Source organism: Xylocopa sonorina, chromosome 7 (genome assembly GCF_050948175.1).
Source record: "Xylocopa sonorina isolate GNS202 chromosome 7, iyXylSono1_principal, whole genome shotgun sequence".
In the NCBI taxonomy this organism is placed as follows: Eukaryota; Metazoa; Arthropoda; class Insecta; order Hymenoptera; family Apidae; genus Xylocopa; species Xylocopa sonorina.
Window position 1 is genome coordinate 2,134,343 of NC_135199.1, and position 11,903 is coordinate 2,146,245.

At 43.3% G+C, this 11,903-nt stretch overlaps 1 non-coding gene across 1 annotated transcript; it reads left to right on the forward strand.

Annotated features, from left to right (window-relative positions):
- Positions 1–4,506: 4,506 nt before the first annotated feature.
- On the forward strand, positions 4,507–4,579 carry Trnak-cuu (transfer RNA lysine (anticodon CUU)). The gene has a single exon. It is a non-coding gene; the product is annotated as a tRNA-Lys (tRNA).
- Positions 4,580–11,903: the final 7,324 nt, after the last annotated feature.

An 11,903-nucleotide genomic window follows, 5' to 3' on the forward strand; every position in this document is an offset into this window, starting at 1 on the left:
TTTCAATATTAGTATTTAACTTCATAATAATTGATCGAATGAATTCTCGATACTTCTAGACACTTTTAAAAAAGATGAAAACTTTTATAGTTATCTGTACATACTCGATATGATCTGTTTGATGTTCAATTTTAATATTTCGTCGACCCTTGAAAACATTTTCTTTTCCAATCCGACTCCGGGGGCAAAAACAGTTGGCCATCACGTCGACTCTCTGAGAAACAATCGTACAAACGATTGAAAGGCATCTCGATCGACTTTTCTCTTCTCCTTCTCCTCCTCTTTTTTATTATTTTCTTTTTTTTTTATACACGCGTGCATTTCTTTCCGTTCTTGGTAACCGTAATTACAAGGTATTTCGATAGTTTCGAAATCGTTAGGTATGCAAATTGTAAGCTTGCGCATCGATTAATGATTAAATATGCAAATTGTCACCTCGTACATCGAGAAGCGTTTGCGCCTGGTTCACGGGTTTACTTTGAACCGAAACGCGGCACCGTTTTTATAGGAAGGCCGTAAACCGGGCAATGCCGAGACGGCCGGGGATTTTGCGAATTTTCATAATGAAATAACCGTAGACGGAACCATATTTTTCATTCGACTGTATTATTAATTCGCTTTCCCTTATTCCCCGACCGACAAAACGATTCGATGCATGGCCCGCGTTTGATAAAAATCCCTTTACGTATAATAGCGGTTATTATGATAATCGTTTGTTATACCTATACGGTACACCGAAACCGTGCTACGATCTTCTTTCTATACACAGGGTGTATCGCGAATCGATCATCGAGCAGCGATGATACGCACGGACGCTGGTTTCTCGTTAATTTTTATTCAGTCGGTGATGAATAACATTGGGCGTAAAATGTCCCATGCTCTTTGGCTAGCGACATTAAATTCTAGAGGAGCGTGCAGGCATGCCCCACGTTTCCGCGCATCCAACACTTTTGTTGCACTTTTTCTGCAGCTATACGTGTTTCACTTTAATGTTTCAATCTAAATGCGTGACGCTGTTTCATGAGTTATTGTCCTACGCGTTGCTACAACGTTACGAAGGCACCTCCTTTTCCTAGTTGAATATCGAGCATGAGCTTAGCTTGGCTTAGCTTGGCTTAGCTTAGCTTAGCTTACCTTGTAAAGTGATGATCGACGTCGTAAAGAAGTCAGGATGATATTACTGTGGCCGTTATAAATTATGTGCAGTAGATTATGTGATTCCGTAAGATCGTACGGCGAGCAATTTCTAGTTAAAAAATTGCGACTCTAGTCACGTCATTTTCCATATATTACGTCATTATTGTAGGGAGCTAAAATTGCTTCTAATATCGTAGAAAGACGAATTTCTGAAAACACGCGACCGGTAATCCCGGTTATCGAACTTTTGGCTTAGATAATTCATCTTTACTAAAAATAAATTGACCGATGAACGTGCCAGAGATTAAATCGCCTGTAATTATGCTATGGGTAAAAGGAGATTAACGCACGAAAACTTTTAATAGCTTTTACTCTTATGTAAAAGAACGTATTATTTTAGTCAGCTGAGCTGCGCGGCGAGGATACTCTGTTGCGCATATTGTATACCAATTTGAATAATTCACTAATTATATCAAACGGAAACTATTAGTTAGAAGTATGCGTTGGCCGAATGTTTCCTGCCGAATACAACGCAGAACTAGCGTGTCTAATCGTGCTGAAAAAGAGGCTCGTAGCCTTTAATCTTGCCGTTCTGATAGGGTGCAGTTCGAACATTTACATAGTCTAATTCTGTTACTATGATAAGATATGGGAAACTAGAATTCCGTTGATCACCTTCTTCCACGACTTCTTTGCCACGAGACCTGGTGGAAAACGATTTTCAAATTTTTTAATACCGAAAAATCTTCTTACGTATTACCACCTAAGAAGAGTCAATATTTCATACCGCACTTTACATTTCTGTGAGCCTTACATTTCTGATTTGTATGCGAATTGATATCGTAAATTGGAACATTGGAACACTAATCAATTGATTCGTTTATACATTTTTCTGTAACACGGTTCACCAAGCACATCCGTCGACGGATTTACGCACGTTTGTATCAATATACATATTTAACCAGTAATTTGTTCAAATCCTCTTCTTATACAATATGTTATCTTGGCGCGCATTAATACTTAATTCCGTGAACGACAGGATATCGTAGGGAATCCGAAAAAGAGGCATCAGAAAACGGCGCATAACGACGTGGGGGAAAAAAACACCGCGACTTGCTAATTGCAACTTTTGCATAGGCTAATCCCGGCAATCTGATAGGGTACGCTGTCCATAGTATAGTAAAGAGGTTTTGCACATAGGGATATAAAAAAGGGTACGTCCGAAATACGCGAGGAGGCAGCCCACGGGCTGAAATTATGCTTCGATTATTCGTGTCTGCCGCGGTAGACGAGGGAGATGGAGCCGCAGGTGGGAGGCATAGCCTGGCTAAGCAGCTTCGCACAAGTCAACCCACCCTCTTTGCACGTGATCCATGCCGCTCTTCTCTCCCTATTGGCTTTCTCTTATTTTACCATGATGCTTTTTTCCCTGGACCCATATCTCTCTCGCTCTCTCACCCTCTCGGTCACGGTTTGCTCGTTTTCTTCGTACCTTCGTCCCCGTTCCTTGGCGGTCCTCTATCCTATAAGCCGTACGACGACGGCGTCCCGTGTCTTCGACCGAAAATCAGGGATGCGATAAGCAAACACTCTTCAGCGCCGCTCTATTATTAAACTATAAAATCGGACGGTCCCAATGGCGCGGAACGTTCGATGGGTCGCGGTTCGAGTTTCGACGATCGATCGATAGGCTCGACCGGTCGGTGGCGTTGCCAAGTTGATTGAGACGTCTGCGAACGGGACGAACACGGAATATTTGATAGAAATTCAACGGATTAGGTCGTAACGGCGTACAAAAGGGGGACGAGGGTAATCTTTTTCATAAAAATTAAGCGATTTGAATCAGGACGATAATCATTTCACGCAAATCTGTTTAGGTAAATTCCTTCGTACTTTATGAGTATTTTTTTATGTTTATTATGTAAATTTTTCATGAAAAAATGTTATGTAAAATTTATGCGTGTTTACACGTGTGTTTATCGCGAGGTTACGAACAGCCAGTGTCAAGTCTGGAGTTAACGACGCATAAGAATTAAAAGTTGCGCGCGACTAAGCGTAACAAATGCCACGCCATTGGTCTGTCTGTTCTTTCGTAGCTGATTCTTTTGCCGGTGCAGCCTGGTCACGCCCTTGTTCAAACGCCGCTGCCCCACGGATGATTATAACATCATCCTGCCGAAAATCTACAGGCTCATTATACCGCGTAGAACAATGATCCCCTTCAATTAAATGGCCGTGAAGCCATAATAAAAGGATTACCTGTCGAACAAAGTTAGTAGAGACCGACCTGCCACCCACCGTTATTACATGGTACGGTGAGCAGTATGGTAACAGCAGGTTCAGCCATCTCTCGTTTCTAATAAACGCGAGAAATCCTGTCCTGACGTTCCAAGTTATTCGGTCAACAAACTAATCGAAACAGAGCCGACAAGCGATGAAATTCAGCTACGATCGGGGAATACCGTTATTAACGTGCAATGCATACATCGGTTCCTTTCGTAAATAGAAAACGGACAATAGCGACGAAGGCAGTGTTGTTCGCGCCTTCTTACCTAGACGATAGCCCTTGGCAGCTTTATTGAACGATCGTCAAACAAACAGGGCTCGGACACGTTAAATGTTTCCTTAACGGTAATCCACCTGGCGTGATACCGCAATAAAACGTTCCTCCTACCTGAATTAGAATAGCGAGCAAGCTTGAACGCGTAAACCGGAACAACGGTTGCAGCCGGCCTAGAATAAATTCTCATCGGTACCACCGGTAAATTACGAGTTACGAGCCTCGCGGCCCAGCTGGAGGAGGACCATCGTCGCTCCGACCGTAGTTATATTCGTCGGCGTTGGCCTTTCACTGAAAATTGGCGTAGAATTGCAGCCACTAAAACTTGAGAGAGGGAAATCTGGTCTGTTGTAAAACGACCATGTGTAACCGATCTCAGTTCAGAAGTTCGGTCAACGTTACACGAGCCAAACAAACAGACAAGCCATAAGCAACTGTGCAACTGCTCCTTAAGCAACTACCAGATAACCGGTAACGACGCCGCTTACCGTCCTCATTTTCCAATCTCGAAATCCTTGTTAACCACTTCATCGAGACGGACCCGACCAAGCCGACTGTAGATCATCTTATACTCTGCACATTTACCTAGAACAGTTAACGAGGGGGTGTTTCCCCTCGTTCGTTCTAGGGATTATTTCTAATGGTAGACGACGTTATTGTTCGAGGATTTTCAAGAGCAAATACGTGCATGTACTGTAATTTTATTTGGTAGTATACGGGTATAAGATTTCCTTTAACATTTCAGTAAAAAGAATATATTTAACGGAACAGTTAATTTAGAAAAAATTTCTTAAAAACGGATTCCAATGGCCCGACTAGCTCAGTCGGTAGAGCATGAGACTCTTAATCTCAGGGTCGTGGGTTCGAGCCCCACGTTGGGCGAATTTCATTTTGTTATTTTCGGCAAAATACATTTTTTAGTTATATGTTCTTTTAATTATCAAAACCATGTCAAAGGTAATAACGCTTTCTTCAAGGTATTCCAACACCAACTATTGACATGTCTATCAATTTCAAGTATGATGTCGACTATTTAAAAAAAAAAAAAGTCCATATAAGGATACATATTAAAATTATATTAGCGATACATTAAAAATTCAAAACGATAGTTTAGTATCGCAGTATTTTCAGTATTTTTAATAGCGCACTAATTGTTATGCTTCAAATATAGACTGCTTCCACCACATTTACTTGTATCGCACGTACTGTCAAAAGGGTTTTAAGTTCCATTTGTATATCGGAATGCATTGGTTTCTTTTTTTAAATAGCCTCATTTCTATTTTGGCTCGTATTTTCCTGTTTAATCTAACGTAGGATACGCAGGCATTCTTGGAGCGACCAAAGCTAAAAATAAATTTTTAAACTGTGGGTGCACTCGCGCACAATTTATCTCATTGTAGCTCGACACAAATGTTATGACATAAGTCAGTCTGCTCAATTCGAAATTTGCTTTTCGTCAAAATTGGAACCGTGCTCCAAAGTGTATGTATTTGCAAGATCGCTACTGTCGCAAAGTATCAATTGTAAGGAATGCCACGCATGATTTCGAATTCTCGTAAAATAAAATTTTATATCTACATAGACATTTTTCTTTGAATATATCTCCAATCTTCAAACTTGGATTCTTAATTTCCGAACCTCTTGACGTTTCAAGTTATTTTTCACAAGATCGCTCAATTACACTTTACAATTTGACTCGTCTCATCCCAAGACGTTCCAAGATCTTGACCCTAAAATTTCGCTGTACTGTAAGGACCAAATTAAGTCCCTCGAACGGTCACAAATTTTACTACACATTATCAACAAAGAATTGAATATGCCACGACGAACCACAGAATTAAGCACAGGTGCAAGCTCTCGGAAGTTTATACTGTACCAATCGGTGTGCAAGCTGGAGGCAAAATGAAACATCCGAAGCGTACGTTTCTTTTTCTCTTACCGTTTTTGCGTTAAAATAGCCCCACTCGATGTAATTGCCGCCGCTTGGTTTGACACAGAACGACGCGTCTAATGAAGAGCAGTTCGCTGTTAAGCGTGAACGAAGGCGGTTAAGTGCAAAAAGAAAAAAAAAACCCTGAACGCCGTCCGGTTCGATAAATTTCAGCCAGTGTTAGAGATAAAATCGTGGCGCTTGACCGATCACCAAGAAGATCGCCGACGATCGAGAATCAGCCGCCGATTGCTCACGATCGCTTCTCCGCACGTACTCGCTTCGTATTATTTTATTACCCTCGTCTATTTCTTCCGCTAAACCCCCCCTCTCGGTAGCAATACGGACACCATGTCGCGTCGCCTCGCACTTTGTTTCCTTCGACAATCTTCGAAGTTAATCGAAACTGAGTTCTATTAAATCCAATAGAGTAGTAATTATCATCGCTTGTACAATTATCGTTTAATTTTTCCATTTCCATTTCCCTTATTCTTCCCTGCTGTTTTTAAAGAGACCATCACAAGTGTGTGCATTTACCCTGCAAATTTACTGAAAGAAAAAATAATTGTGCAAGCGAAATGTTCCACTTAATAGCTCGGAAATCATAAACCAATTAAACGATCCGCTGTAATACCATAAACAATCTAAAGTACGAGCAATTCTAGCTACCTTCAATCAAAACCATTCCCAAATCGATTTATCAACACACCTAAAATTAAGCTTTTCGTGTAATGAAAAAAAAACAGATATAAATTTCGATAGATTACCGGCCAGTAACGCGTAATGGTACTCCCATTTAACGTGACCAGGTTCCACAAGACTCGGATGGTTGCGCAATTCCGCGCAAGCTTTGCTCCTTTTTCTTCTCTTTGATAATTCACTCGCATTGAAACCGCGAACGCGTGGGTTTCGAGCTGTTAGAAATGGGTGGAGGGAACTCGATTGTAATTTATGAATCGACTCTCGCTTATCGGCTTTCGAGGCAATAATTACGCGAATTGAAATTTCATAATAATACACTGACTCTCCCCTCTCTCTCTCTCTCTCTCTCTCTCTGTCGAGGATTTCTCGCGCGACGTTCAGTTAAGTGTTATTCGTCGATCTAATGATTGCGTCGAGACAGGTTCGCTCGAATGTACAATCGAGTTAGCTTGGAAGCTAGGCCAATATATATTTACGCCTACTTATTGCTTTTTGTATCGATTCGGATATATTTATTGGCCCGGCCCGGCCCGGCCCGTGTTGACTAGCCACGTGCAATTAGATATTCGCTGCGTTATAAATTGACCGCGTCTAATCACTGGTAACACGCGTTCAACGACTAATTGGGCGATCCCCGCATTTATTCACTGGCTGGACCCTCGCGGTTCTTACCGCAACGAATTTCTTTGAGAATCTACCGAACGAGTGGTAGAATTTCATGATCCGTTGAACACGAACGGGATTGGTCGGCTAAAAATTCGCGTTAACAAGATGAATTATTACCTTATTAGTTTTATTTTTCAATTTCTGGTTTACCGATGGGTTAACTAATTTCTGCGGTATCTCTGTTCATTAGGCTTTACCTCATATTATAAATTGTAATTTACACCAGGTACACCTGTAGATCGCGCCAAAGAGATCTTTCGTAAATATCCTATTAGTTTGAATTATTTTATCTCTTGTATGTTTACTTGTACGAATTACAATATTTTTTGCCTTTTTCAACGCCTTTTGCATATATACTTATATATACATATACACGCACGTTATAATATAACACAGCTTAATCGTATCATTAATTATTACTCAATTGTCAAATTGAAGTTGAACATTTCACGAATACTCGACAATCTGACGGCGACATTTCTGAATGCGCAAATAAAACACATACGTATAAGAGACACGATTTTCGTAAGTGAAAGTGTAACACTGGCTACCGTTGTTGAATCTTCATGCGGATAATTGATACGTCAGCTCTGAATTGATGAAGTATCATTAATGGCCGAGCTTTTACGACCGGCTTGTTTCATTCTAGAGAGGTTCGCATTAAATATTTGCGGCAGGCCGGCTTAACCTGGCCGTTTCTATAGGTCGCGACGTTAATTTGACTGAAATTACCACGTGTGGGTTTCAACGGTAATGAGCGTACGCGGGAGAACCGATCGAGGTTACAACGATCGAATTAATAGTTCGCTGAATTGCAGCCCACGTTACGACCAATTACACATACTTAATGTTTCGCGTGAACGGTCAGCTTCGGACGGCATCAATTACACCGGACAAATGAATTTACCTCATAGTTTGATGGACGTTTGTGAAACATTGCCAATAATGTATCGTGCCGATATAATCGGGATCGTTACTCGTTTCGTCGTTAACTACACGCGATTGGGAAAAGTGAAAAACCCGAGTAATTTGTTAACCGTTATAAGAAAGTCCCTTTAATAGTTTGATGATTTTTCATATTACACTCCGGAGCGATATTTAACGTATGGTGAATAATTTTCTCATTTAAATAATATGCCCAGCCAATAATGTAACGCGTGGCTGAATTTTAAAATAGATCGAGCAACGCGCTGAGAACCAAACGAATCGAACATATGAATTTTCATAGGGGAAATAAAACAGTAAAGTAAAGTAATTTTGTATAATTTTGACACGTTCTCATCACGGATACACATCATACGTGTAATATTATTGAGAAGATAGAATCACTCGTTAATTTAACGTATCGATATTTTTCAGTGAATTTCCACTGCTGATTCACGCGATGTTCTTAAATAATAAACCTTATCGTTGCCTCTTACGCTCGTCCGCTATACTATCACTCATTGTGATTAGACATTTCGAGTAGTGTCTCGCGATTATGAGTTTATTAGATTTATTTAAATCTGGAAACTTCTACGCGTATAAGTACTCCCTTTCACTCAGATATACTTTATTGTTATATTGTACAACGCGATGAATACTTGGCACGTGTACGCGTACAGGGTGCGCGTAAAGTGTTTATCTCCTATGAAACATTACTATCGTAAGCGGTAATAGCGCTTGGACACGGCCAACGTACATGTGAAAACGGATACTCGGATACTCGAATTCTCAATAAAACCTTTTTTACCTCTTCATTTCAATGGAGGCTAGTTTTAAGGCAACTTCCGCGATAAATTCTGCATGATATACATCTTGCCCTGACAAGCTAATTAAGGCATTGTAAAAAGCGAATTTATTATCCATTTATTATCCATTTATTATCCAATTGATTATACAATCGGAATGATAGCTTACAATTCGTCTGACTTATTTTTATTGAAAATGTAGGAAAACGTAAGATCTCAAGAAAAGTGTCAACTAGCCGAAGGAATAGTAGAAGGAAAGTACGGTTTCGAAGTGAACGGAAGAATGCGGATTACCGTGGCGCCTTCTAATCTCTGACACACGCATAGGTGTCCTCTAGGCTCGATACGATTATCGATAGCCGTAGCAACAACGTCCATTTCGTCATTTTTTCAGGCACCCGTCATCGGCCGTGTTCTACTCCCGTATTTACGAGGCGCGCGGTAAATGTTCCCTAAGTGACTCGAACAATGGGACAGAAGTTAAACGTTGTCCGTGGTCAGCCGACAGCCGAGGGTGGCACCGCCGCGTAAAGTACACAACTGTGTATCGGGTCGGGAAATATTTCCGTGAGACTCGTGGCCGAGACGAGAAATCCTGAGAAACCGTCCGTCCGACTATTATCCGCTATCTTCCAGAGCAACTACGAGATGTTCGACAACGCTGGAAATTTGACGCTCCTCGTAAATGTCGAAGGCCGAAGGTATGTCGCGAGGCGATCCTCGATGAATGGTATCTTCCTTTTATCTTCGTACGCGCCATAGAAGCGTGGTTCGTAGACCGGATGAGATAGTTTTCCCCGAAAAACTCGCTATTAAGGGATCTTCGAAAAACGCATACCCGACGCGTGATCCTCTCCTCGTTTATTTTTCTCTCCTGCCCGTCTGTTTTCTTTGTACACGATCTTTTCCCGCTCCCTTTGTCCGCCCCGATGGAGTATCGGGCTGTTCAACTAGACAAGATCGCATTTAGAACGCTAAAATTTTTAATCTCGATAGGGGCGGGGTATTGTTGAGGTATCGGTGAGCCAAGCAAGTATCGTTGGCGCTGGCCGCGATGACAATGGACTGCGTGGCGAATGGCCCGTTCCATGCAACAAGTTGTTGTCGCATGGTTCCGCGTTTATTTGGCTACGCTGGCTTCCTCGTCCCATTTCGTTTCAAAGCTCCATTGTTTTTTTTTTGGTCGCAAAAACGCTGAAGAAAGTAAACAGCACCGAGAGTTCAGTGATGCAATTATCTACTAGAATCATCAGAAAGTTATATAAATCAAATCTATCATACGGAAAGTGAAAGCCGCGAGGTGAAATTACATAAGGAACGTACTCCGAGTGCGTTTAATTTAAAAAATTTTGCGGGAAAATAGGGGAACCTCACGATAAACGTTGATTAACGAAAACACCCCGCTGTTGTAAGAACACTGCCACGCCCTCGAATCATGTTCCACCTTCCCCGCGTTCCGCGAAATTCTTAGAAATCTGGCAACGATCCGAACAAAAGCACCGAGACCGTGACGGCGTGTCGCTCGACCGGTGCTCGACTCGCAAACAGCACGGTGAGGGTCGAACGCGAGGCGACGCGTGGCGACGCGTGGCGACGCGGTAACGCGGTTTCCGTAATCGAACGGAAGTCGGAAACGTTCGATCTCGGCGGGATATTAAAAGGACAACCTTGTTGTTATTTACAGGTACGGATACGCAGAGTGGCCTCGATAGGACTTTCGCTGATCCGTCTACGGAATAATGAAAAAGAAACGAAGGAGCCGAAGAAAAGGAGTACTATTGCGCGTCGCGGTTCATCCAGCAGCAATCGCGCGTTCACGAAGAGCCACGTGAAGGCGGCGGAACGGGGGTGAAAGAGACGACGGCGGAGTATCGGTAGGGCTCGAAACGAGGAGTAGGGAAAGGAGACGGCGAGGTTTGCGAGGTATAAGGTAAGAAGAAGTAAATAAGTCGGAACTGGGCCGAGGCAGACGGAGGATCGGCGCAGGTTCGGAACGGGCGAAAGGGAAGAAAGAGGAAACGGAGCGTAGCGGCAAGGAAGAGACGAGCCGGAGGAATCGTGACACGGACGCACGTGCAACAGGAGATTTCCGAGCGATCTATCTTGTCAAGTTCACAGGTGTTCGCGTGCGCGTCCTTCGCGGCCTTGTTAACGGGCTTCCTCTTTCTCTAGCCGGACAGCCGGCGAAGACCTTCGTCCTTACGGCAAGGGAAGGAAACCACCGTGGCCTGGGCAAATAGTAGCCACGAATAGCCTCGGAATAATCGAAGTGTACGATTAACTTTTGCCGGTCGAATTTGTGAAAGGATTGCGACGTACGAACGAACGCGAAAGAAGAAGGCTCGGGAAAAGAGCAAAGAAAGGGAAGACGAAGAAGAAGAAGAAGAAGAAGAAGAAGAAGAAGAGGAAGAAGAAGAAGAAGAAGAAGAAGAAGAAGAAGAAGAAGAAGAAGAAGAAGAAGAAGAAGAAGAAGAAGAAGTGGAGGAAGAGGAGGAAAGTCGGAGCAGAAGAGGTGTTACGGTAAAAGAACGGGAGAGAAAAGGGGACGAAAGAAGGGAAAATCGAGAGAAAGAAGGACAAGAGGAAGGTAAGGCGGTGCACACAGGTATAGACAGGTAGAGGAGCGGGTCGTGCGCGAGAAAAGGAAAGAGGGACACGGAGGGAGCAGAAAAAGAGAGGAAGAAAGGAGTGCGCTGGGTGAGCGAAAAAGAGAGATAAGAGAGTCCCGGTATATATAAGGGAGGAGGTGGAGGAAGAGGTGGAGGAAGAGGTGGAGGAGGAGGAGGAGGAGGAGGAGGAGGAGGAGGAGGAAGAGGAGGAGGAGGAAGAGGAGGAGGAGGAGAAGGAGGAGGAGGGGGGGGGAAGATAGAAGAGAGGGAGAAGAAGAGGCGCGTGGTGGTCGTGGTGGCGAGGTAGTGGACGAGAGCGAGCGAGCATCCAGATCTGTCGCGTGCTGCGTCGCTCTGGGATGGGATGGAATCGGGACGACACGGTACGAAGCGGAACGGGACGAGACGAGACGAAACGGGACGACACGGGACGACGGCTACTACTACAACCACCCGGACGGGATGGGATGGATGCTGCGGGACCGTGTGAGTAGCGAGTCGAGTCGATCCCCGCGCGCTGGTATTGGTTTCACTCTCGGCTGCTGCCGGCCCGTGTACTGGTGTGTCGA